The sequence below is a fragment of the Rhipicephalus sanguineus genome, chromosome 7, assembly GCF_013339695.2.
Source record: "Rhipicephalus sanguineus isolate Rsan-2018 chromosome 7, BIME_Rsan_1.4, whole genome shotgun sequence".
NCBI lineage: Eukaryota > Metazoa > Arthropoda > Arachnida > Ixodida > Ixodidae > Rhipicephalus > Rhipicephalus sanguineus.
In genome coordinates this window covers 13,483,791-13,511,653 of record NC_051182.1, presented here as the reverse complement: position 1 = coordinate 13,511,653, position 27,863 = coordinate 13,483,791, and positions in this window count along the sequence as shown.

Sequence of the window (27,863 nt, the reverse complement as noted above, 5' to 3'; positions counted from 1 at the left end):
CATGCCCACGGGAGCAGAACGAGAGCAAAAGAGCGACGGGACCCAGATTGTAGGACTCTCGAAGAGGATTCTGCTGACCGGTTGAATGCTTTTCCTTAATCATTGCTCTGCGCTGTTCTTGCCGTGCCTATTTCTCATGTTTCTTCTCTTTGTGCACCACTTCTTCACCCCCTTTCCTTTCGCAGACCTCTACTCCCAGGCTCCTCTTGCTGCCACAGACGAAAGCGAGAAGCAAGCCCGGTATGCGGGTAAGCAGTGCGAAAGTCCGTGTTGGGGCGAATGTGACACAATAGCGCCATCGAAAGAGTTGCGCGGCTCAGTGGAAGGGCAAGCTGCAGGTTTCTCAATTTGAGCTCACTGAAAAGCGTCGTGTATAGGGCATTTTTCCTAAGCAGTATGCACCTGTGTCGTGGCTCCGTGGCAGAATATTTGACTGACATGCAGAATGCCTAGGTTCGATTCCGGCTTGACCTGTAATTCTAAGAGCGAAGCTGCTTAAGCTATCAGTAAGTTGAGTTCTGCCGTGCAAAACACCTCAGCTGGGTTTGCGCCACAGGAACTGGGCAAGCCCCACTTATTCCGAGTACAGCAGGTGCAAGCCTTGAGCGTTCACTCTGCTCGGCGAAGTGGAGCACGTGAAAGAGAGAAAAAGAAGAAAGACAAAAAAAACTAAAACGAGATAAAAAGACAGAGAGAAAGCGATAGGAAGTAACAGAAAAATGGAGAGAAATAAAGGGGAATAAAGACATAAAAAGTCAGAAAGACCGAAAATGACATTGAAAGGGATAGAAATAAACAGAGAGCAAGACAGAGGGCGAAAGAGAGAAATTTAGAGAAACAAAGAAAGGGAGAGAAGGAAGCGGAGAGAGTGAGAGAAAGAGATAGGCAGAAAAAAAGAAGCGATAAATAGTGAGAGACAGAGAGAGAAAGAAAGAAATACAAGGAAACATATCAACAGATACAAGAAACAGAAGGAAGGTGACTTTTAAGGGTCGTTTTTCTTGGCAGGACACAATATTAATGAGAACTAACAGAAATAATGCCAAGGAAAGTATAGGGGGTGCTATTTCTAGTAATTAGAATATAAATGTGAAGAAAGTAAAGTGGACTAAAAGATAACTTGCCGCCGGCAGGGACCGAACCTGCGAGCTTCGAATAACGCGTCCGATGCTCTACCACTAGAGCATCAGACACGTTAGAGCATAGACGCGTCCGATGAAGTAGTGGTAGAGCATCGGACGCGTTATCCGAAGGTCGCAGGTTCGGTCTCTGCTGGCGGCAAGTTAGCTTTTCGTCCACTTTACTTTGTTTACATTTATATTCCAATTACTAGAAATAGCACCCCCTATACTTTCCTTGGCATTATTGTTTGTTAGTTCTCAATAATATTGTGTATAACAAAGAAAAACGAGCCCTTAAAAGCAGTGTTGTACGGAACGGCGCTTTAAGGAACGACATTCTAGGAACTAGTTCCTTTTTGGAGGAACGGAGGAAGGCCACCGTTCTATTCAGGATCGGTGGAACTGTAACGGTCACTCGTTACGTTTACGTAGGAACGTCATAGGGAACGGCGTTCCTTCTGTAAACGTTCCTCGGCATTGAACAGGCATAGTGAAACACGCAGCGCGAACCTACGACGGGGACACAGGAAGGAAACACACACAGCGCTGACTTACAGCAGTTTATTAGATGAATTTTGTTAGCATATATACAGAAAACAGCCACACCAATGCGCATGTCAAAACAGATACGCTCCCTATCATCTTGGAAAATCCGATCGAAGAAATGCTAACTCTTTATTTGATAACATGACTGACGGTGAACTGACACATTCATCACCCAACCTATGAATCATCTCAGCTTCGATAATCTCACGCACAAGCTTCTTAGTATGTTTGCTTACGACATCAGCTTCATTAGAAATTGGCTCACACGTGCAGTCCTTACAGTGCAAAGCAAGAAGACCCCCCTGACCTTTCGCGATGAGTTCGCCACGGAACCTTCATTGTCAGCTGCGGAAAAAGTCTCTGTTGTAAGGTCAGTGGCCAGGGTTGTACCTGATGAAGTTAAGAACCGTTTCATTGATGAATGTGTTGATGTACTGTGTAACTCGGATAAGGTTCATAAGAAACGAGTTAACACGAAACATGTGATTGATTTTCTAGTAGACCACGGCCTTAGTTGCAGACAAGGAGGGTTCCTTCGTAATCCTTCCTGAACAGATGTTTTCGGAAAAGGAACTCGCTGCAGTCAACAAGAACTTCAAAGCCGTAACTGTAAATCAGAGAACGTTAAAGAGGAAGCTGCCGAGCTTTTGAAGAAAAGCGGTCTAGAAAACTAGCCTCTAGTGTGAAGAGAGAAAAACGAATGCTTTTAGAAGTATTTTTTGCAGTAAAGACCCACAATGAAGGGATGCCGTTCCCAACCATTGTATCCGAGAGGGGTTCATGGCAACTGCTTGTTTCGAAGTACCTTCAGAAGTGCCTAGGCAACCTGATAGTCCCAGATCCCTTCTTGATATCAAATTCGGAAGGCGTAATAGACCACTTAAGCAAATGTGAACCTGACCTATACACCGCGTTTAGTGTGGACGTGCAAGAGTTGTAATATTCGATACCACAGGAGCAATTGTTATCGTGTGTTAAAAGGTGCATTGATTTGTACAATGACGAGTTTAATTTTGTTACCAAGTGCGGCGTTCCCGTGGCAGCCTTCCTGGAAATTTTAACGTGCTATTTAAATTCTACTGTCATTGGTTTCGAAGAGAAACGGTTCACACAAAAAGGAGGTATTTGCATAGGGTCTAGGATCGTCCCTATCCTTAGCACTGTGTTTCTAGGATGGGTAGATGAAGGTATTGAGCGGGGCATAGAACGTCAGAACATCAGGTTCTTCCGTTACGTAGACGATTTGGTGCTCATAGATGAGAGTCGGTGTTCAGTAACTATGAATGAAATTTAGGGCTGTTCAAGCAGGAAGGCATGGGCCTTAAGTTCACGCACGAGGTTCCGGAGGAGCAGAAATTAAGATTTCTTGATTTGGCGATCTTCGTGACGCCTGGTCATCTATATTGGGAATTTTGGCCACGCTCCAAAAAAAGCCTTCTAAATTACTCATCAGCCCACTCCAAAGTAGTAACACATGGCATCGCCACTTCATGCCTGAGGTCGGCTGTCCAGAAGACATGTCGTCATAGAATTAAGGAAAGCGTGTTTAGACAAGTAGGCCGGTTGGAGTGCGCCGGTTTCCCGGAACATGTAGTATCCAGAACATGTGAAAAGTTAATCAGATCAATAAAGGCTGAAGGGAACGGAGACAAGTAAAACAAAAACCAGGAAAGCAACAAGAAAATAGCTGTTCTACCGTACGTGCATAAATTGTCGCACGGTTTGAAGAACGTGGCAGGCCGGTTCGGTGTTAAAGTAGTTTTCGCTGTGCCTAATCAGATGAGGAGGAGGAGGAGAGATTGAAGAAAGGAAAAGGCGCAACTTCTGCAACCCTAATTGGGAGCACGGCTCAGCGCCTGTAGGGGAAAGGGGGAAAGGGAGATAAAGGTGAGAAGATGGAGGAGAAGGAGGAATATGCGCAAGGGTCAGCAAAAGGGCACGAGAAAGAAAAGAGAAGAAGATGGCAGGATGCGGTGTCAACCACCGATCTCGAGCCACTGACTGCGCCACGCGGGTCGTGTACCAGCTTCCCATGTCTTGTAACGCGGTATACATAGGACAAACCGGAAGGTGCATCGATATTAGATTAAGGGAACATGAGGCCAATTGCCGCACCGATGGCCTTTCACATATAGGCGCGCACTGCAAAGAGTGCGGGTGCGCCCCTCAATTTGAAAAAAAACCAACATCATCGCTAGGAATAATAAACAGACAAGTCGCGAGATAATAGAGGCTTTGAACATTCATAACAGCAACTCATGCGTCAGCGTTCCGTCCATCGCCCTGTAGCAAAAAGAAGTTTCGTATTTGAGCAGGCCAGCGTGATAAAACCCTGTATATTTTATCAGCTTCGCGTGTTTTTTTGTGTAACGACGTGCATGTATATAAGTGTGTGTCGACATGAATAAAGATCAGTTGAGAGTCCGGCGCCTGTCCTCGTGTATTCTTCGTTTGTATATCGTATCCGTTGCACCGAGTTTAATCATGAACCCATACCAACTCGCCCAACTATCAGTGCTACTGAACGTGCTTTCGTGAGGGTTTAACCTACATCGACAACGCCGTCGACGCCTGGACCCAATTTTCTGCAACATGGGCTCTGTAACGGTATCGCGTTCATATTTCTGAAGTCTATTGCGCTGGTTCCGGGTTGTGGATCACCTGTGGCGCATACCCGTATACCACGGACTGTGTTATGCGGGTATCGACCACACACGACTGATGGAAATGGTGTCATGACGTACGCGACAAACGAGTCATGTGATTCACGCCCTGACATGTCAATCGCGTTCGTCGCACACACATGTCCTCCTAAGCCAATGTTAGTATACATCAAGTTCAATTCAATTCAATTTCAATTCTTTATTCACAATAGTACAGAAGGAGGTCCCGGAGTACAAAACTGTCAGGGGGACCTCCTATTAATCATTTGTCAGTATCAATAAATTGCTGATGATGGCAGAAAGCAGTTAAAGAGTAAGAAAAAAAAAAAGCGAGATAATAATAAGCAGGGCATATAGCAAAAAAAGAACAATGGAAAGAACCAACAAAGGTAATTCTGTACAAGAACATAATTCACGAGAAAATAGTACAGAACTAATATAGACGATAAAAAATTGCAATCAACGTAACTTATATAAACATAAGGTATTGTCAAAGAACACGGTGTACAGGTCTTATATAAATAATAAAACATCCGGACAACTAATTTTAACGAAATCTTAAATTTCTAGAAACAACAAACCAAAATTGGAGAAAAAAGTTCAACACAATTTTATGATACATATTATGAATGAAACGCTTTCGCATAAGTCATAATGAATCGATAGCGAGCAATGTTGCTAGTAGGTGTGACTTCATGTGTTTTTTTAATAATATTGTTGTGCGGCATGCTTTAATATCTAGTGGCAAAATATTCCAGTATTGAATGGCAGTGAAAAGAGCTGTGAATTTCCCATAATTTGTGTTTATTCGGGGAAGTCAAATGTTCCTGTTAGATGAAATCTAGTGTTATTACTATTAGTTAGAGCAGATGCCTTGAAATGTATCGATAGCGATTTCATAGTTAAGTGTGCGATATATTAGTAAAACCAGTTGAGCTGAACCATGTAGCGTAATGGTAGTATGCTTAATGAAGTGTAATTTAGTACCGAATGAGACATGTAGCTAGAAAAATTTATGATCCGCAAGGCCTGATTCTGTAAATGTTGTAGATGTGTTAAATGCGTGTTATATGTGTTTCCCCAGACGGAAATGCAGTATTGAAGGTGGCTATGTATAAATGCGTAATAAAGTGAAGTTCTTATATGCTGTGGGAAAAACGAGCGTGTTAAAATTAGTACTCTGATACCAAAGGCGATCTTTTTCGAGATCATTTCAGCATGCAGGTTCGAGATCATGGAAGCGTGCTACGTCTATAGACGTAGATAGATAGATAGATAGATAGATAGATAGATAGATAGATAGATAGATAGATAGATAGATAGATAGATAGATAGATAGATAGATATATAGATAGATAGATAGATAGATAGATAGATAGATAGATAGATAGATAGATAGATAGATAGATAGATAGATAGATAGATAGATAGATAGATAGATAGATAGATAGATAGATAGTGTAGGCTTATGCCACAAGAGTGAAGGAAAGAGACGGCTGAACGAGAATCGATGCCATCAGGGAACGCAAGCCGTGGCTTAGTAATCGAAGTAATCGAAGATTAGTAATCGAAGCTGAACAGATAGACTATTTTGGCGAAAGTTGTGTTAGCAAAACGTCACTCTCTTTGAGCAAAAAGGAATTAGACTACCTGCGCATGTGTTAAGGTCTGTCTGGTTGCCGGTGATGCAGAAGCGGTCAATTTCGCCATAGGAGGTTTTCAACCCTGTCATGTTGTTGATTGTATTGCTCGTTTTTCATGTTATTTGCTAGTGGTCACGTGTGCAAAAGACGGTATATAAGTAGGCTTGGTGAATGAAAATAAACGTTTTTTGTTGTCAGTAGCGCCAGTGTGTGTGTCTTCTTCCCTTCGTACTTGTCTTTTCGCGCTCACATCCAAGAACCGTGGCTTCACGTGCCACAGCAAAGCGCCGTCTTTATTTCATTCTCTTGCGGTCGCACGCTCTCCGGTTTTGTTCGCCGCCTGAAGGAGGGCGCTAAAATAGAAACGATCAAAGTGCCTTTGCGTCGCCAAGAAATCCTTCGGCAGATCCCACGCACTGTGGGAATCAATGTAGTGCGAAGCAGCCAGGAAGGAGCTTCATTCATCGCCTTGTTTGTCTTCGAGGCTAATAAACTCATTCATGTCATAACATCTAGTTCACTGGCTGTATCCCAAGATCGCCTGAGATAGGTCCCGCAGTAAAGGCAGCACCTCTGTCAGTAATGAGGGCCTCTGGGGCGCCGTGACACACGGCGATGTTCTCAACGAACTTGGCTACCTCAGCAGCACTGCCTTTGGGCGGGCCCTTGTGTCAGCGTAGCGGCTGAGGTAGTGGGTAGTAGAGCACTGCACGGGCTCGGGCCTACCCGAAAACCCGGGCCCGGCCCGGCCCGTGGGCCGGGCCGGGTAAGGTAGCTTTTCACGGCGGGCCCGGGCCGGGCTCGGGTCTGAAGCTCCGGGCTTAGGGCCAGGCCCGGGTTTGAGGTGGCGGGCTCGGGTCGGACCGGGCTCGGACTCTGCTCAATTCTTAAAGGGACACTAAAGTGATACAATGAATTGGTTAAGACTAATAAAGTGTGCTCAGAGAACTCTAATGTAATTAGTTTCACCATCATAAGGAGGAAATCAAGGGCAAAGTTCTATTTTTAAATTACGCGCGGAAATCTGCGCGCGTGACGTCACGGATATTAAAATGTACTTGTCGTATTTTGGCGACTTTGGGAGAACGAAACTTTTTGAAACTTGGTATATTAAGTCCATATGTCCCTTTCAGAGGTCAATGTACTCAATTTTTACCCATTAGGAACCACGTAGATCCCAGTAGACGCCGTCAGAATCTATGACGTCCCGGTGTTCCACGATTTTTAAGGTGGCTTCGGCATCCGCATTTTCTTTTTGCGCATTTTCTTACTAACTAGGACTCTTGTCGCAGCGAGCGTGGTGATTATGGAATTTTAAGAGTAGTTTACTGATAATAGAATTGTTTTTAGATGGGAAGCATCTTATAGCGTAGTTCAAACTGGTGGTGGTGATGGTGTACGGCGTGACCAGCCCTTACTGCGCATGCGCAAACCCTCTTCAACACACCTCCTCATCACTTCCCCTTCCCTCTCCACTCACCCCTCGCACCCCTCTTCTCCCTCCCCCTCCCGACTCCTGCCTCTGAAACAGGGCTCGACATGCCAAAATTCTCTTCTGCACAACGCCGCTGATGAACGCCAGCTGCATGCGCGTCCCCTCCCCCTCTCTCTCCTCTCCTACGCTGCCCCCTCTCGCGCGACCTGTCGACCGCGTTCCCCGCTCGCCCTGTAAGAATTAACGGCCAGGCTAGAGGGAAGACACGACGCGCGTAGCGTTCCTCTTCGCGTTCCACCACGCGACGTCGGTAGCATGCCCAGCGAACTGCAAACGGAACGCGATCATGCAGGATGCTCCGGCTTCGCGTCGCCTCATGGTCCCCTTTAGCGGGAGATGGTGTAATTTTTTTCATTAGTGTCCCTTCAAGTGCGTTCCTCATACGTTGCGCGTACATATACGCTTCACATTTTACCTCGATAAAACGATTTTTTATGTGGGTCAAGCTATTTGGAGAATCTTTATGAGCGACCAGTACTGATTTCTTTTGCTTCTTGCTTATGGGGCTACTTGATTTATCTGAAGCGGGCGAGCTAAAAGTAAACAGACCAGGCAGTTATGTACTTAACATCTCACTATTCTTTACTTCATTTGCATTCGTTATTATTTTATATCCCAAATGTTATTATGTAATCGCAATCATAAATGTGCTATAATAAACTTTTGCCTATAACTTATCATCGCATGTGCAATGACAGGGCTCCAAGGCGGGGAAACGTTCTTGGAAGTTCCAGCCCTCCAATGAAACGATAGGACTGCGCGGAGTCTTGTTACATATAATCCCTATAAAGACACATTCTTTTTCCGAGGCTCCGTCACCACTCTCAGTAGTCATGTGACGCGAGATGGACATGCACAGCCTGCTTTGTGTGCCCACATTGTTAACATCTGAGCTTTCGTCTTGTGCCGCTATATCATGGGTCTCGAACTCGAGTCAGCTAACGGGCCGCATTCACGAAAATTTACTTCCGCAAGGGCCAGGACAGTGGCGAAGGTAGGAGTGGAGAGTGGGGGAGGAGGGGGAGGTTTTACCAGATGTCAGCTAACGTTGCCATTTGAAATACCTTTTTAATATTTCATATATGGGTCATTTCTGAAGGGCAATTGGTGGCAAGATTCCACCAGCATATCGATACCTATCTCCAAAATGACTAAAATCTGGACGCCAATTCTGCAATATAGAGTTTTGTTTCACGGTTATGGGTGCAGGCGGCGCCTCACGAAAAAAAAAATGCTTTAGACCTGTCATGCCTGTGTAGCTCAAGAATGTACTTATAAAAAAATTGAAAATAAATGGGACGAAGACAATTATGTGCGGGCCGCAGGCCGCTAGCGAAAGGTCCGCGGGCCGCATGCTTGAGACCACTGCACTATATAGTGTGAGAGCTACATGATACTGCAACAACAGCGTTGGAATGTGCAGGGATAGCATAAGTCTATTAAACATCTATATTCATGTTTAAAGACAAGGTATATTCGCTTGACGAAATATCTGGCATGAGGTAACAATCACGAATTCCATGACAGGTGATGTCCCCTTACCTCGAATCATATGCATCCAATGAGTAAGCGTCGAGAAGCTTATTCGCATCTTTATTACCAAACTGGAATGAACCCCGAAAATAGATCGCAATCACTTCGTCCACCTACTGCCAGTCCTACCAGTGTAGACTTACCAGCGTAGGCCACCTTCTACCGGTACAACATCGTTGGGAAGGCATCCACCATTATAATATGAAAAAAAAAAGAACCGTGTGCAAGCCGTGCATAACAAACACTGCGGAAAACTGCAAGGAGAAGCCCTCAGATGCATTTATAGATTGTATTGAAGAGTGGCACAGCGTTCGGGAACGAAAGAAATGAAGGGATGAGCTGGACAAATATTTTCATTCTGCAGAGGCGCAAAAGACATCCTAAATCTGCTCCAGTGCTGGAAGTTAAAGAACTATGACTCCCGACGCCTTAACATTTCGCGAGGCAGATGTGCGTGCCGGCGGCTAGCGCAAGCAGTGCAAGAAACTTGAGCGCAGGCAGGACATGTGGATGCAACGGCGCATGGTGTGCTTATAGCGGAATCTCTTTATAATTTGATTTTTTTGGACAATAACGTAAGAGCAAATAAACTATTAACTATGCCACAAAAGCTTATAGACTGTATATGAGAGCAGTGGTGTGACATATCAAAAGAATGCTATGACAAAGAGTTTAGTTTTTTCCACACCGCTTCTTATACGTATTTTCCAAAGTGCGTGCGTAGTGCACGCGGTTCGTTATTATTTGTATCTAGGTTAGTGTATTTTGAACAGACAGACAGACAGACAGACAGACAGACAGACAGAATAGATAGATAGATAGATAGATAGATAGATAGATAGATAGATAGATAGATAGATAGATAGGATAAGATAGATAGATAGATCGATAGATTAGATAGATAGCTAGATAGATAGATAGATAGATAGATAGATAGATAGATAGATAGATAGATAGACAATGAACTTTATTAAGATAGTCCTGAGGAGCACCGCAGCCGTTAATGTAATAAATTGGCTTTGTTCCTCTATTTCTCCCGATATGGCAAGGTGCTACTATGATGAAGATATGTGCTACATATCCAAAGGGTGCACGGTTGGCTTTGTCCTTACAACATGCTTTGAAGGGACCACTAAAGGAAGAACGATTTTGTCCGTACTAGGGAATTACTCTTTCATAATTCTAAAATTACCACGCCTGCCGCGAGGAAAACGCACAAAAAGAAACTACGGGTGGTGACGCCACCTTGAAATTGCCGCATCAAACGCCGGAACGTGATAGGTTTTGACGGTGTCTGCTAGGTCCTACGCAGTTCCTAATCGGCAAAAATGAAGTGTATTGTCTTCCAATACGGCCATAGACTTACCATACGAAGCTTCAGGAAATTTCGAGCTGCCAAAGTCGCCAATATACGAAAAATACGCTTTGAAATCCATGTTGTCACGCTTGGAGATTTTGGCGCAGTATTTAGAAATGAGACTTTGACCGTGGTTTTCTCCGTCATTCATGCATCTGCGTTGGTGAAATTAGCAACATTCGATTGCTTGGAGCACAATTTGTCAATCTAAGCGAATTCATTGTTTAACTTTCGTGTCTATTTCAATTTCAATACAGAGCGCAATAAAAACAAAGTGAACAGAGCGTTCTGTTCTCTGTCCCCTCTGTTTTTATTGCGCTCCTTGTTGAAACCGGACTGATGCTGCAAATCACTTTTCTTCCTACAATATCTATACAAAACCCTCTTCATGATCCCGACTGTACTCGCAGAAAATTGGGTATACCACTGCCGAACAAACGTTCATCTTACTCCGTGTGTCCGCTCTTCTGTTTCCATGGTCAGAGTCCCTTTTTACAACAAAGTACTGTTGGCTAAAGTATACTTGCTAGCGAAGCATGCACACATATTTAGCACCTAAAACGCCTTGCGGTTGATTCTATGTTAAAGCAACACCACCTAGATTATTCGCTCGGGCCCCTGTCGGGCCCAATCTGTGGTCGGGCCGGGTCGGGCCGGGTAGGCGAAATTTTTTCTCGGGTTCGGGCCGGGCCCGAATCTCGATTTTCGCCGCCAGGTCGGGCTCGGGCGGGTAAATTGTAACGAGTCCCAGGCCGGGCCCGGGCCGAGAATCACGGCCCGTGCAGTGCTCTAGTGGGTAGCTACTAGAGCACTGCACGGGCTCGGGCCTACCCGAAAACCCGAGCCCGGCCCGGCCCGTGGGCCGGGCCGGGCCGGGCTCGGGCCTGAAGCTCCGGGCTTAGGGCCGGGCCCGGGTTTGACGTAGCGGGCTCGGGTCGGGCCGGGCTTGGACTTTGCTCCGTTCTTAAAAGGTCACTAAAATGAAACACTGAATCGGTTTAAAGCGATAAAGAACCCGAACGTCATTATTTGCACCATCAATTAGTTTATTAATAACGGAGGAAATCAAGATCAAAGTTCCATTTTGAAATTTCACGCCGAAATCTCCGCACGTGACGTCACAAATTTCAAACTGTATTCGTCGTATTTGGGGGACATTGGCTCAATGAAATTTCCAGAAACTTGGTATGTTAGGTCCATGACCCCCTCAGAGGTCAGTGTAATTTCATTTTGCCGTCAGAATGTATGACGTCAGGGCGTTTGCTGCGTGAATTTCAAGTTGGCGTTGTTACCTACACTTTCCTGTGAGTTTTCTCTCTTACGAAGACTCTTGTCGCGGCGAGCGTGGCGCTTTTGGAATGACAGAAGGGTAATTTACTGATAATAGAAAAATCGTATTTTCTCTTTAATGTGCCTTGTTCCGCATACGCTGTGCATACATATAGTCCCACATTTTATCTCGAAAAAACGCCTTTTTATGTGGGGTGAGCTATTCGGAGAAGTTTTATAAAGGATAAGTACTGAACTTCTTTTGCTTCATGCATATGAGCTACTTGGCTTACCTAAAACGGGCGAGCTAAAAGTAAATAGACCAGGCATTTATATGTAACATTTCGCTATTCCGTTCTTTATTTCTTTTTGTTATTTTATATTCCAAATGTTACTCTGTGATCGCAGCAATGTAATATAATAAAATTATACCTATGAGATGTCATCGCAAGAGCGATCACAGAGCTGCAAAGCGGGGAAACGTTGTTGAAAGTTAGAGCCCCCCTCTAAAACGAAAGGACTGCACGGAGTCTTGATACATAGAATACCTATAAAGGCACATTCTTTTTCTGTGACTACGTGACGGCTCCCAGTGGTCATGTGGCGCGAGACGGACATGTACAGCCTGCTTTGTGTGCCCACATTGTTAACGTCTGAGCTTTCGTCTTGTTCCGCCATATCAGGGGTCTCAAACTCACCTCAGCTAACGGGCCGCATTCACGAAAATTTACTCCCGCAAGGGCAATGACGAAGGTAGGAGGGTGGGAGGGGGGAACGGGTTTTACAACTACCGTCATTTCACAGCAGACCTTTCCCATATCTACGGGATCATTTCTGAAGGGGATTTGGCGGTAGGATTCCACAACATATCGATACCATTGTTGCAAAATAGTGCGGAACGGAGCAACTTGGAGTGCGCCAGACTCTATATTGAAGAATAGGAAACCGAGGGGCATCGAGGGCACGTGCACGTGGCCGGCGCAGCAGTTTGCCTTTAATATTGCCATTAAACGGACGTCTCTCTTCCACGTCTGGGGAACCAGTCATTTCGTATCACCCATAATGACTAAAATCTGGACGCCGATTCTGAAATATAGCTTTTGTTTCACGGTTATGTATCAACACACGGTGACCGCAGGGGGTGCCTCGCGAAAAATATGCTTTCGATCTGTCATGCCTGTGTATCTCGAAAACATACTTATAAAGAAAAGAAATGGAATGAAGACAGTCATGTGCGGGCGGAGGGCCGCTAGCGAGAGCATGATAATTGATGGTAGCGCAGGCCAAAGACACGGACAAAAGAAGGCACATGAGACACCACAGCGCTAACTTTCAACAACTATTTTATTACCAGCTGATCCCGCTAGTATATGTACTCTCTCACGGTCATACGTCACGTGTGCATAGCTCTGACACCCATAAAATTGTAACCTACACGTGTACATCACATACATGACCACACTGTATCAAACGCATTTTTCTTATAATGCTTATCCACAAAGCAGTTTATCGCGAATACATGTAATCCAGTTCCTTATTTGATAACACCACTGACGGACTGCTCACACAAGCGTCCTAGGGCGTCCCTAGGGGCGCAGTTGCACCGGACGCACGAGCCATACACAGCGGAGATACAGGTTCGGAAGCACCTACGCATGGCGGACCAAATGACAGAATTCCACTGGAATCTTCAACTACAACGGTTACGTGGTTGGGTGGACAAAGTGCGCGTGAGTGCGACTTGCAACGTACATGTGGTGGAAGGCGTCTGCCTCCCAGACTTTGTGCGGGAAGTATTAGGACTCGGGCCAAAGTTTGCAGTGCAACCCCAAAAGAAGAAGCCGGAACTGTTATCCATTGTGCGTCAAGTGTCGAGGCGGGCTCCCGGTACCAAGCCACCAGGATCATCAACGAAGGTGTAGACGCCTTGAAATTGTGTAAGCCTCCTTGCCGTAATTTGCCTCTAAAACGTGTGGAAACATACTTGACACAGCATGCCTTGAGTGTACTCCCAGTTGATAAAGAAGGGGGGTTTGCCGTATTTCCACATGAAGAATTTAAAGAAAAGGCTATAAAATGCTATTACGGCAGTTTTCAGCAAAAAGGATATTTCCATTGCAAAAGTGAGAACAAAACCAATAGAACTGTGTAAGAAGATGAATCTAGAAGGTGTCCTTACCGGTATGAGAAAAAGTAAGAATGATAGTCTAGATGCATTTTTTAGCGCTAAAACTCATAAGGAAGGTGTACCATACAGAGTGATAGTATCCGAGAGAGGACACGTGGCAGAAGGCTGTTGCTGTGTACCTGCAAAGGATATTAAACTTGCTAGACATAAATGACCCCTTCATGACAAAAAGTTCGGAACAAGTGTTAAGTTTTGTAAGGGAGCGGAAAGACCTAGGGTTAAAAGCGTTTTCTGCTGATATAAAAGATCTATACTATTCTCTGCCGCAATCAGCAGTATTGAAATGTATAGGTAAATGTATCGATGAGCACGGAGCCGTTAGATTCAGCACACAGGCAGGCACATCTGTGGATAATTTTTTAGAATTACTTAGATTTTACTTGTCGTCAACGTTCATAAAGTACGATGGTTCCCTGTACCTGCAAGAACAAGGAGTATGCATTGGCTCGTGCTTAGCCTCCAGTTTTAAGTAATCTGTTTTTAGCGGAATTAGACAGGGACCTAAAAGAGCGCCTGCAAGAATTTAATGTGAATGTATTTAGGTGCGTTGACGATTTCTTAGTTTTTATCGATGACACATGTGCAGAGTTTGCCAATCAGTGTACTAATGTGTGTAGCGTTTTTCGTGACTGTCTTAACCCACTTGAAGTGACTTTTGAAATGCCATGCGACGGAAGAATTAGATTTCTTGACATTAACTTCGTGTTCTCTGATGAAAAGACGTGCTGGAGCTATGGACCCAGAGCAAATAAGCCGCTGTTACAGTTTCATTCCGCGCACACAAACTTGTCAAGCGGGGAATCGCGAAGATGTGCTTGAGTGAGGCACTCAAGAAGTCATGCCAGTGCCTAATGCATGAGAGCTTCAGACAGCAGGTCTCGAGGTTAAGCGATGCCGGGTATCCTAAGAACCTCGTCGTGTCTGTTGCAGAAGGCTTACATAGAGAAGCGCTAAAGAAAGGTTCCGAGGAGAAGGATAGGGCGAGCCCAAGCAGGAGGAACTTTGCTGTCATTCCGTACATACATAAGTTCTCTCACAGAATAAAGAAGATTGCGGAAAAATGTGACACAAAGGTAGTTTTCTTCAGCCCCTAATAAATTGGTGAGCCTATGCAGAAACACAAGACCAGACAAGATAATAGATGCGGTATGCGAAAAGAAGCATCGAAACAAGTTTGTTGAATGCAACACGTGTGTCGTCTACCGGATTCCACTTACTTGTGGAAAGTCATACATCGGACAGACCGGCAGATGCATAAATGATAGATTGCGCGAACATAATAGCAAAGTAAGTAGCGTTGCTCCTGACGGTTTTCTTTCCCTGCATTGTCACACATGTATGTGCAGACCTAAGTTTCATGAAACGGCCATCATGAGTAGGAGTAGGTGCGAGATGACGCGATTGATAATGGAGGCCAGCAGGATTTCAGCGTTTGGTGACGCTTGTGTGAGCAGTCCGTCAGTGGTGTTTATCAAATAAGGAACTGGATTACATGTATTCGCGATAAACTGCTTTGTGGATAAGCATTATAAGAAAAATGCGTTTGATACAGTGTGGTCATGTATGTGATGTACACGTGTAGGTTACAATTTTATTGGTGTCAGAGCTATGCACACGTGACGTATGACCGTGAGAGAGTACATATACTAGCGGGATCAGCTGGTAATAAATAGTTGTTGAAAGTTAGCGCTGTGGTGTCTCATGTGCCTCCTTTTGTCCGTGTCTTTGGCCTGCGCTACCATCAATTATCATGCAACCATACCAACAAGCCCAAATCGCCACCCTCATCGCTAGCGAGAGGTTCGCGAGCCGCGTGTTTGGGGCCCTATATAGTGCGCTATATAGTGCGAGAGCTACATCATACTGCCGCAACAGCGTTGGAATGTGCAGGAATAGAATAGGTCCATTAAGCAAGGCGTGGGATGAAGTATATTCGCTGGACGAAATATCTGGCTTGAAAAAGGACAATGACAGATTCCGTGCCGGGTGATGTCCCCTTACCTCAAACCATATGCATCCAATGAGTAAGCTTTGAGAAGCTTAGTCGCGCCTTTATTACCAAACTCGAACGAACCCCGAAAATATATCGAAATCGCTTCGTCCACTTCCTGCCAGTCCTAACCGCGTAGTCCAATGACCACCTTCTACCGGTACAACATCGCTGTGAAGGCGTAAGCCATTATAATATGGAAAAAACGAGCACGGTGCAAACCGTGCACAACATACACTGCTGCAAGGACAAGCCCTCAAGAGGAGGTTTATGGATGACATTGAAGAGTGCAACGACGTTCGGGAACGAGAGAAGTGAAGGGCTGAGCTGGGCAGCTATGGTCATTCTGCAGAGGTCCACAAAGACATCCTCATCAAGTGGTGGAAGTTATGAACTTAGACTGCCGACACCTTCGCAATTGGCAAGGCAGATGTGGTGCAGTGCAATTGGCAAGTCAGCGCGGCAGGATATGTGATGCAAGAGCGCATGGTGTGCCTAAAGCAGGAATCTCTTGATACTTTGATTTTTCGCACTATAACATGTGAAGAAGTAAACTATAAACTACGCCATAAGAAACTTATAGACTGCATATACTAGCAGTGGTGTGGTATGTGAAAATATGCTAGGATAAATAGGTGTTTTTCTTCCTTTCGGCTGCCTACACACATACACGTGGTGCACGCGGTTCCATACCTTTACCTAGATTAGTGTATTTACAACAACGGTCACAAATTTGGTTTTTACCCCTCTGTTTCTCTTACTGTGGCAAGGTGCTACAATGGTGAAGAGAGGTGCTACATATCGAGAAGGGTGCACGATTGCCTTTGTGGTTACAGCATGCTATAAATTTCAATAGGCTATAGAGTGCAATAAAAACTAAGTGAAGTGAGGTTTTGTTCTCTGCCAAGCCAATCTAGAACACATGCTCTGGCGGTGCTCCGTGTTACGCGGCGGCGAAGTCATCACGCCGTCCAAATGGGAGGCTGCTATTACCAGCTCCGCGCTAGAAGAACAGCTATATGGGCAGTCCAACGGGCCCGCGACGCAGCAGAGAGACTTGGTCTTTCTGTTCCGATGTCGGAGCGGCCCGCAATGTGCTAGAGCGCGTTCCGATGGACCATAATAAAGTTTATCTATCCATCAATCCATCCTTTGTTGTTATTGCGCTCCCTATCGAATCTGAACTCGTGCTGCAAATCACTTTCCTTGCTACAAAGTCTGCTACAAAACGACATTCATGATCCCCAGTGTATTTACAGAAAAAATGAGTACAGTATACCACTGCCGAACAAAATTAATTGTATCCAATAGTCCGCTCAACTGTTTGCACCGTAAGCCCCTTTTTACAAGAAGTTACCGTACGTTAAAGTAAAACTGTTAGCGAAACATGCGCCAACAAAACGTAGATATGTGCTACTTAAAAACACCTTGTTCGGGCAAAACCACCTAAATTACTGGGTCGGGCCTCAGTCGGGCCTGATCTGTGGTCGGGCCGGGCCGGGCCGGGTAGGCAAAATTTTTTCTCGGGATCGGGCCGGGCCCGGGTCTCATTTTGAGCCACCGGGCCGGGCTCGAGCGGGTAAATTTGAACGAGTTCCGGGCCCGGGCCGGGCACGGGCCGAAAATTACGGCCCGTGCAGTGCTCTAGTAGCTACAACGATCCATTTGTTTCTGGAAATCGACGTCGGGAACGGCCCCGTAAATCCAAGCAGTTTTGCTGGAACGGCCGTCGAGGTGGCTCGATAGGCTGCAGAAGTCCGGCTGGCCTAGTTGGCGGTGTCTTGCGTCACTGACAATCTCGGCAGGTCTTTACGTACCGAGCGACGTTGGCGGCAAGGAGCGGCCGGTAGTACTTTTCCTGTATTCTTGCGAGCGTGCGAGAAACACCGAGGTGTCCAGCCGTCGGGTCGTCGTGTAGAGCATGGAGGATTTCTGGTCGGAATGCTGAGAGCACCACGAGAAGGTAGGTCACTAGAAGTGGCGAGAAGTTCTTCTTTAGGAGAACACCGCTTCGCAAGAAAAACGACGCCACTCCTCGCGTTAATACGTTCGGAACAACGGCGGTCCTGCCCTCGAGGTATTCCACAAGGCCCCTGAGTTCCGTATCGGCTCGCTGTCGTTCGACAAAGTCGTCGGCACCTATGGTTTCCAAGAAGCAGTCGTCATCCTGGTCGTCCTGCGGCGGTGGGTCGACGGGGGCACGAGACAGGCAGTCGGCGTCAGACTGCTTTCTTCCGGCGTAGTAAACAACGGTAATGTCGAATTCTTAAATCCGCAGACTCCACCGTGCGAGGTGACCTGAAGGGCCCTTCAAGTTAGCTAGCCAACACATGGCGTGGTGGTCGCTTACAACTTCGAAGGGCATAGAGGTAGGGGCGAAACTTTGACGTAGTCCGGATGATGGCAAGACACTCCTTTTCCGTTGTGGAACAGTTCGCTTCTGTCTTCGATAGCGACCGACCAGCATAACTGATGACCCTTTCCAGTCCAATAGTCGTCGGCACAAGGACAGCGCCGAGTCATGACTGTTTTTTGCGCAACACACACACGGACAAGATAGAAACAGGCACCACGGGCGCAAGCTGCGCTGCTTGCGTCGGTGTGGATTTCCGTATGGCCGTATTCGTCGATATGCGCAAGTATCGCAGCCATCTGCAGGCGTCGTTTTGTTTTTGAAATGCTTCAACTTGCGCCGTTTCCCACCTGAATTCAACGTCGGTCTACGGGAATTGCGTTAGTGGCTTGGTGATTCATGAAAAGTCCTTGATGAAACGTCTGTAATAAGCGGACAAGCCGAGAAATCGAAGTACGGCCTTTTTGTCGGTAGGTGACGGGAAGGAAGCGGTGGTGGCTTTTTTTCCGCGGGTCTGGGCGCACTCCGGACTTGCTGGTCACGTGACTCAAGAGCAACAGCTGCTCATAAGCAAAGCGGCACTTTTCAGGCTTCAAGATGAGGCCAGAGGTCTTGATTGCCGAAGTACAGCGTCAAGGCGTCGGAGGTGCTCGTCGAACTTTGAGGCAAACACAATGACGTCGTCCAAGTACACGAGGCAAGTCTGTCACTTCAATCCTGCCAGTACTGTTTCCGTAACGCATTTTAAAGCCGCAGGTGCCCGTCAAAGGCCAAAAGGCATGACCTTCAACTCGAAAAGGCCGTCTGGTTTTATAAAGGCAGTCTTTTCTCGCGCTCTCTCGTCAACTTCGATTTGTCACTTGGCGGTCTTGAAGTCCATCGTTCAAAAGTACCTCGCGTTGTGGAGTCGATCCGTGGGAGATGGTACACGTCCTTTTTCGCTATCTTGTTCAGGCGGCGATAATCGACTCAGAAGCGTAGGATTCTGTCCTTGTTATTCACTAACACCACGGGTGACGCCCACGGACTTTTGGATGGCTGGATAATGTTAAAGCAGCAGCGCCGAGCGAGCGTGCTCGGCGCTCGGAGTCCACGTTCGCATCGTGTTGTGTTTACTGTGCGGGCACGAAGTGTGGCCTGGGAACTCGAGTTACGGCGGCCGGGTCAGCCGGGTGTTGTAAACACAGCCGCCGGGCCGAAGCTGCGCCTCGTCGCGTAGCATTTCGTCGACTTGTTTCTTTACGGCCTCACGATATCGCATCGAAACTGTGTACGGGCTCTGACAGAGCGGTCTGGCAGTTTCCAGTGTTGTGATGCTGTGGTTCGCAACTGGGGTCTGGCGAATTCTTTGCGGCGACAGAATGGAGTCCTTGTTTACCTGTGAAAGACAGCGCTAAAAAGACGGGACAAGAAGGGACACGAGACGACGGCGCTGTGCTCTCGTGTCCTTTCTTGTCCCGTCTTTTTAGCGCTGTTTTTCACTCGTAATTGTGAACCAGCCAGCCCAAATGCGTACCCTACTGCAGTCCTTGTATTGCAAGAGCACGGTATTGAAGTGTTCTTGCTTATGCTTCGGAAGGCTCGGATTGACGTCGAAAGCTGGTTGGAGGGTTTGGTTCGTCGGAGTAGGTTCGATAGAATCGGTGAGAATGAAAGCATTGGAGGCTTCCACAATTTCTTTGATGTAGGCAACCCTCGTACCTTTGCACACTTGCTTGTATTCGTTGCCGAAATTCGTGAGCATCACTGCTGCTTTCCCTCCACGCAGCTCGGCTATTCTTCTTGCGACGCCAATCTCGCGGTTGATTAACAGGTGATGGTCGCCTTCAATGACGCCTTCCAGGTCTTCTGATTTCTGAGTGTCGACGGAAAGGATGACGCCGGAGCGAGGGAGAATGGTGACTTGGTCTTCTAGTACATTCAAAGCCTGCTTTCCTGTCAGCGTGCGTGGCGATAGTGCTTTGTCTGTAGATAGGGTTATCGACTCGGTTTTCGCGGAGATGACTGCAGTGTGTAGGCATAAGAAGTCCATACCCAGGATGATATCTCTTGAGCAACGCTGCAGAACTACGAAGCTCGCGGGATACATCCGGTTGTGAATGGTGACTCTCGCCGTGCCGATTCCTGCGGGCGCTAGTGGGTGACATCCAGCGGTCCGGATTTCAGGGCCCTTCCAGGTGGTCTTTACTTTCTTCAACTTCGTGGCGGACGGTCCGCTTATGACAGAGTAGTCCGCTCCGGTGTCTACGAGAGCTGTGACGCTGTCGTCGCTAAGAACGTCGAGGTCGCTAGTTCGCCGTCTTGCGCTGCGATTAGCTAGGTCTTGGCGTCGGATCACGGCTGCGTCAGCTTGTTCTGCTGCTTCAATGTTGCGTCATCAGGTCTTCTTCGGGCCGCGAAGTATCGTCGTCAGTTCTGGTTCGCGTCTTGGTCTGACGGTTTCGTCGTGGTGTTGTCGTCAGCGGCAAAGGATCTTTCTTGCAACGAACAGCAACCACACCTCCATCTGTTGCTGCCTTTACTTTTCCGTATACGTAAACACGGGACGAGAAGAGGACACATACACGGCGCTGATGTCCTGGAAACGTGGTTCTAGCTCAAAGTTGTGTCTATTCTTACCCCATTTCATTTTTCTTAAGCATATTTATTGGTTATTCTCTCCATCGTGTCTATGCATTTCATCATCGTAAGATGCTTTCCTTAAATTTTAATGATTACTATGTGTCCGGACTGAAGTGCTTCAGTAATGGTCTTTTATTTTGCTTAAGAATTTTCTCATCTCTTTGAATTCCTCTTATCAATTTCTTTTCATATTGTTGTTATGTACTCTTCCTTGCCTAATTTGGTCTGTTTCTGAAAGTGTGCAGCGATAGCGGTGATGTGTAAACTGTCAACCTTACATTTAGCGAAACTTCTTTCTTTTTTTACGTTTACTGCTTCCTGTAAAATCCGCAGACTTCTTCTGGATTTTCCTTTCTTATAAAGTATTTTCGGGGTTTTCACTGACATTCTTATATCGTGACAGGATGGATAGGTGGGCTAGTCGGTACTGCATATTCGAATAAAACTTAAAGCGCAAGAATGACGCAGGAAAAGGAAGCGTATACACAAACTTTTATTTTAGCGCTTATGGTGCGTCTGTACATTTCTTTGTCCTGCGTCCGCCTTTTTGGGCTCTAAATTTTATTCTAATATATCGTTTCAGAGAACATCTGATACCCCTGACTTTCTGGTGCGCAAATATTCCCCTAGTGCTAACAGTTTTATGCTGATTGGCTGCTTCAAAGATTGCGCTGTGACCGTGTTGCTCTTTACCTTTGTGTATTTTTTTCTCGCTACTCTCTTCAAGATGCGATATCAACTCGCCCAGCAAAGCACCCTTGTAAAGATTGCCATGTTTTTGCGATGTTTGACTTTATGCGTTATCGAACACTCCACGCACCCACCAAATTCAGAACGAAAAGTAGCCTATAGTTATATTGCTAAATTTAACTTCTTTTTATCTCCATTTGACACTGTGCGACAAGTACCGCAGATTGGGTAAGTTGGTGCATTACAATATCGTATTGGTATAGCGCAGCTCAGTTTGAGCATGAAGAAAAAGAGGCAACAGCGAAGAAGGAAACAGAGGAAGACAGGTATGAGCGGTGCGGTTTTTCTGACACTTTTCGCTCCTTTTCAGACAATATTGAGTTTAACCCTTGATTATAGTTTTACACATAAGTTTAATAATACGCAGGTGACCATTTCTGAGCATAAACACGTCACTTGAAGTACTAGTACTTTTTAATGATTAAGCTATATTGCGTCATATTCATGCAAGTATAACTAATTGACATTCGTTAGGGTGGCTTGTCGGGCAAGTTGGTTCATAGTTATAGGTAATGAGATTGCCCGCAACACTAACCAAAGCAGGTAAAAAGCGAGACAAGAAAACAGAGACGGGAACAGGAGGGATGCTTGCCTATCAATCGACTTTAATTCGAAGAAAACGCGAACAACCAACCTTACGGTAGAATAGCGCAAATACCAAGACGAGAGAAGATGGGAGACGAACAAGCGCTTGTTCGTCTCCCATCTTCTCTCGTCTTGGTATTTGCGCTATTCTACCGTAAGAATGAACCAACTCGCCCACCAAGTCACCTTACTGAACAACCAACCGATGTGAGCACGCACGGCAACAACAGCAATCATTTTGAAAGGCACCCTATCACCAGATGCTGGAATCATATCCAAGAAACCGGAGCTCTTTGCTATTCAAAAACGCAGATGGCGCTTATCAGATAATGTTATTACAACACTTATCAAGATCAGTTTGCGCTTCAATCACATACACGCTAGTGTACATTGTTCACTTATTTTTTGTTTTTGTTGAAATATTTCTTCCTTAATTATTCGTTATTATCAATATAATATCATTGCTTTCATGGCGTATCCCCAAAAGTGGGTTCGTGCCATGCAAGAAGTACATTCATCATCAAGACGAAAGCGTGTTTCGAGTCCAAGAATGAGACGCGTGGATCGCCGCCGCTGTCGTTGCAGGCGAGAGTGGTTTTCCCGCCTGTGCTCCCAAGCGGCGCCGGGGAATTCCCGAGATTACGACTGAGCCGTTACTCTGGCCGCTTTCGTTCGCTGCCTTCGCCACGAAGTCGGGTCGCCCACCGCGGAAGCTGGTCAGAATGGGTTTTCCCTTGCGACGATGAGCGAATAAAGAGGTCAGAAACGTATTAAGTACTAAACTCGCGTGTTGAAACGCGTAAGTTTATGGCTAATTTAGGGCGCACGCCGTGTTCAGTCGTTGTGATACTGGCGTAATTTCGACTCGTACCCTTACATCAAGCCAATAGCATTCAGTAGCCAGATTTGTAGCGACATGACGCGGTTATGTCGAGCAGTCGTTATACTAAAGAAAAGAAATTCTGCCGCGTTTCAATCCGTGAGGACTGTTCATATACGGTGTTTTTTACCCATATGTGTGATGTGCACCCTTAAAAGCCAGCTGGCATGTTTTAGTATTGCTTTAGAGTAGTGGTAGCGATAATCGCTTTGCGGTCCCTGTGGTAGACAGTGATTGGTTCCGTGACCATTTTCAGCGAGACGAGTTTGTTCCTTTCGTTGAGCATTGTATTAACGCTGTTCTTCTGGTATCTTTAATTTCCGTGGTCTACCGATGGCAGTCTTAGAATGAACTGAATGAGTTGCTAGATCAGTCTGCCTATTATATATGAAAGCGGGAAACACACGCGGGAGAAGTAAGGGCCTTCTGACGTTATTCGAAGCCCTCGAGTGAAGTGCAAAACAGCTGCAACCTAATCTTTACCGAGAGTGTGTGCGAGGGTGTTCCCATTGTTCACAGGCGCCTTATCATCAAGAATGCGGTTTTAAACGCGAAGCATTTCTTAGCGAACCTCAAGCACTTTGGCCGTTTCTATCTACGTATCTATCTAGCCGCCTACGTCTGGGCGCTCTCCTGGTCGTCTCCATAACTTGCAATATACCAAAATTGGCCTAGCAGGGGATCAGTGTATGACGAACACGATTCACTGGTCATGACATGAATAACGCAAATACCTGTCGCGTACGTCATGGAATCCTTTCTCTCAGTCACGTGTGGCACATAGCCGTAAACAGAATTAATGTTATGCGGGTATGTGCCACAGGTGATACAGCGTCTCAAACAACACAGTAACCGCGAACACACGCATCTACTCGCAAGGAAAGTGATAATAATAATAATAATAATTGTTGGGGTTTTATGTCCGAAAACAACGATATCATATGAGAGACGCAGTAGCGAAAGGCTCCGGAAATCTTGACCATTGGGTATTCTTTAACGTATACCGAGATCGCACAAAACACGGGCATCTAGCATTTTGCCTCTATCCAAATGCGACCGCCGCGGCCGGGATAGAACCCGCGACCTTCGGGTCAGCAGCCGAGCACCTTAACAGCTACACCACCGCGGCGAACGCAAGGAAAGCGAAGAAACTGAAGAGAGAACACCCCTAGAAGACGCTCAAGTACCATCCACTCGTCCACATGGTCCGCAACGTAGACCACGGGGATTACGCCAAAACCGGCGTCAATGCTTCCTACAATAAATCTGCTGAGAGAACCAGGCCTCTCATCGTTACCGGTGTCTTGAACATTAATTTATCAAGACCCCAAAAACGCTTGGTCCTTATATTGCGTGAAAGACGGATTGGATGTGAGAGGGCATCAAAAGACCTTCCTGCCACGTCCACAACAGGAGGCATTATAGATCATTTCATCGTAAGAGGCATCCAGGATTTCCACCAGCTGTACTATACCTCGCACTTAACTATACTTAGACCCCTCGTAGCTGCGATCACGAACGGATCCGTTTAACAAGTCCGGCCCAGCTGCTGGTACTCAATGATCACGGGGGTGTTGTCCTTGTTCGAGAACTGTCAAAACCCCTTCTACACATACACACTGTTCGTGAAACGTGCGTGCGTTCTCCTTCATAACGGACAAGTATAAGCATTACAACTGTAACTGTGACTGTAACGTACGTGCACTGCGCCTGCGCGTGCCATTCGGCTGTGTATTTATCTAGGCAAACTTTCCTGAATGAAGCTTAGTTGCAAGTAACGCCTGTCCTGTGCATCTGTGTTCCTTCTTTGTCCTATTTGGATTCGCGCTATCCAGCATTGATGAATATAAGCACTACATATCAGTTTACCTCGTCTGGTGTTGGTAACACCTATGTGTCTGTTGCCATCGCTACACAACTGTAAACAACTGGTTATATAATAGATATGCGACTCTTCAACATATAAGTGTGCTTATACCACTTCTATATTTCTCTAGCGTCATTCCGTAACGTTTCGCTCAATGTTAATTACGCCACAGTCACCATGCCGCGCATGCTTCGCATAAATCGATTCCCACGGTACGTGGGATCTGCCAAATTTTTTATGTTTATTTTGTGGTTTTCTTTATTGAAACGAATACTGAGGTCTATGCTGTATGTGTGATTAAAAAGAAAAAATGCCGTTTGCTATTAATTGTGTTACATCCGCAGCGAGACAGGCCAAGGCTTCACGGAACACCTTTATTAACGGCACTGCATGCTTGCAGCACAAAGCAACAATCCACACGGGAACAGAACAAGAGCCAGGCTATATACGCCCACAGGCCACTCGCGCATGTACAATAACATGGTGACGTCACTAACACCCTGTTCTTCGGCGATGCCTTTCACGCGCCGTAACACAGATAGCAACACAACACTTCCTTCATCACTAGATGAAAAACTGTCATAACCCCAACGCTCAGGAGGCCGCCTTTCCCGGTTGCTCCGTCTCAGAGGAATTGCATTATTATTATCGGTTACCCCCGGGTCTGACGGCCTTTGTTCAACCTGAGGGTCCGGTTGCACGACAGGCAGCGGAGGAGAGGCGACCTCGGAGGCGTGTGGCAGGCATATTTCACGGCGTAGGGTTCGGTCGTCGAGCACAGAATGTCGTAAATGATCAGCATGTACAAAACGCACTTGGTTTCCAATAACCACCAAATATGTAGTTGGAGACTTCACTCGCGTAACTTTTCCCGGCAGCCATTTCACCGATTCTCCTCGCACGGAACGAACCAACACACGGTCACCAACCCCAAAATATCGCGGCTTCGCTCTGCGCTTATCGGCTGACCGTTTCATCCTTTCTACTTTCGCGGTCCTGGCCCTTGTCAGATGTGGCCGCACGAAAGACAACCTGGTCCGCAACTGTCTTCTCAAAAACAGTTCAGCCGGCGTCTTTCCAGTGAATGTATGCGGCGTTGTGCGATAGCATAACAGAAAGTTATCTATTCTGTGCTGAAGTGTTCTTGCACTGCCTTTTTCTTTGTCCTCCAACAACTGTTTAAACAGGGCCGTCTTAGTAGTTTGTACCGCCCGCTCCACCGCCCCGTTGGACTGCGGGTGATACGGGGGTGTGAACGTGTGCTTTACACCTTGCGCTTTTAGAAAGCTTTGGAATTCATCAGCCCGGAATTGCGGCCCGTTATCTGTTACTACTTCTAAAGGAAGTCCGTGCGCGGCAAACAAAGGCCGAACCACTGCCACTGTCATAGTAGCAGTCGTCGTGCTACATACTTTAACTTCTAGCCACTTACTGTAAGCATCAACTGCTAATAGGAACCTTTTACCTTCCTTCTCGGCGAAATCAAGATGCACCCTTTCCCATGGGTGTTCGCACAATTTCCACGGGCTCAAAGGCGCTAGCTGTGCTCCGGTTTGTACGCTTTGACAAACGCTGCATTTTCGCACGGTTTCTTCCAATGCATCATCCATTCCTGGCCACCAAACCATTGACCTTGCAACCATTTTCATCTTTGTGATTCCGATGTGTTGTTCGTGCAGCAGATTCATGACAACTCTCTGCAAACAATTTGGAATAACTACCCTATTCGTCCAAACAACGCAACCAGCATCAACAGAGAGTTCGAAACGTCGCACCCAGAATGGTTGCAGTTCTTGAGCGACATATTTCGGCCAGCCGTGCCAAATCATGTCGCGCACTACTGATAGTAGCTTGTCGCGCGTTGTTTCACGCTCTATATCTTTTGCTGTCAGAGGTAGTTCGTCCAGAGTGGCAAAATAAAAAATGTCTTCATTTTGCTCAGAGGTCTGGGGCAATGGCAGTCTAGATAAAGCATCTGCGTTTCTGATTGCCGTGCCCGGCTTATGTGCAATCTTATAGCTGTAGTTAGCTAGGAAAGCAAACCATCGGTGTACTCTAGCTGTGGCTACAGCAGTAGCTTTCCTTTTCGGGTCGAAGAGCGTGGTGAGAGGTTGATGGTCGGTAAGAACCTTAAAAGTTCGACCATACAAGTAGTTATGAAATAGCTTCACACCAAACACAATGCTCAAAGCTTCTTTTTCTATTTGGCTGTAGCTACGCTCCGCATGTGATAGTGATCGCGACGCAAATGCTATTGGCTTATCTGTGCCACCCACAACATGCGACAACACAGCCCCCAAACCGTACTCGGACGCGTCACACGTTAGCTGTATTTCTTTCTTGACATCATACAACTCAAGCACATTTTCATTAGTAAGCATTTCTTACAGGTTCTAAATGCCTCATCACATTGGCGTGACCAATTCCATGCTGCTTCTCGACGCAACAAGTTATGCAGGGGCTCTAAAACCGTAGCCAGATTTGGCAATAATTTTGAGTAGAAATTAACCAAGCCCAAAAAGGCTTTGAGTTGAGTCACGTTGTCCGGTTTTGGCGCCTGCTTGATGGCAGCTACTTTATCCGCCGTCGGATGCAACCCATTCTGGTCAACTTCATGACCCAGGTATCTGATACGTTCTTGGAACAACTTACACTTATCAGCGTTGACCCGTATGCCATGTTCTCTTAGGCGCATGAGCACCTGCTCCAACCTGTCATGGCATTGCTTTCTATCTGTGCCTGCGATGACAACGTCATCTAAGTAACATGCCGTTCCTGAGAGGCCGTGTAGGATCTGATCCATCACGGCCTGGAACACCGCCGGTGCACAGGCTACGCCGTATGGCAAGCGCCGGAACCTGAACAGCCCCAGGTGGGTATTGACAGTGCGCAGTTCTTGTGCTCGCTCGTCCAATTCGAGCTGTAAGTACTGTTAGCGTCAAAGGATTTAACGCTACACTAAACGATGGCCGCAAAAGTTTACAACGTATTTAAACACTAC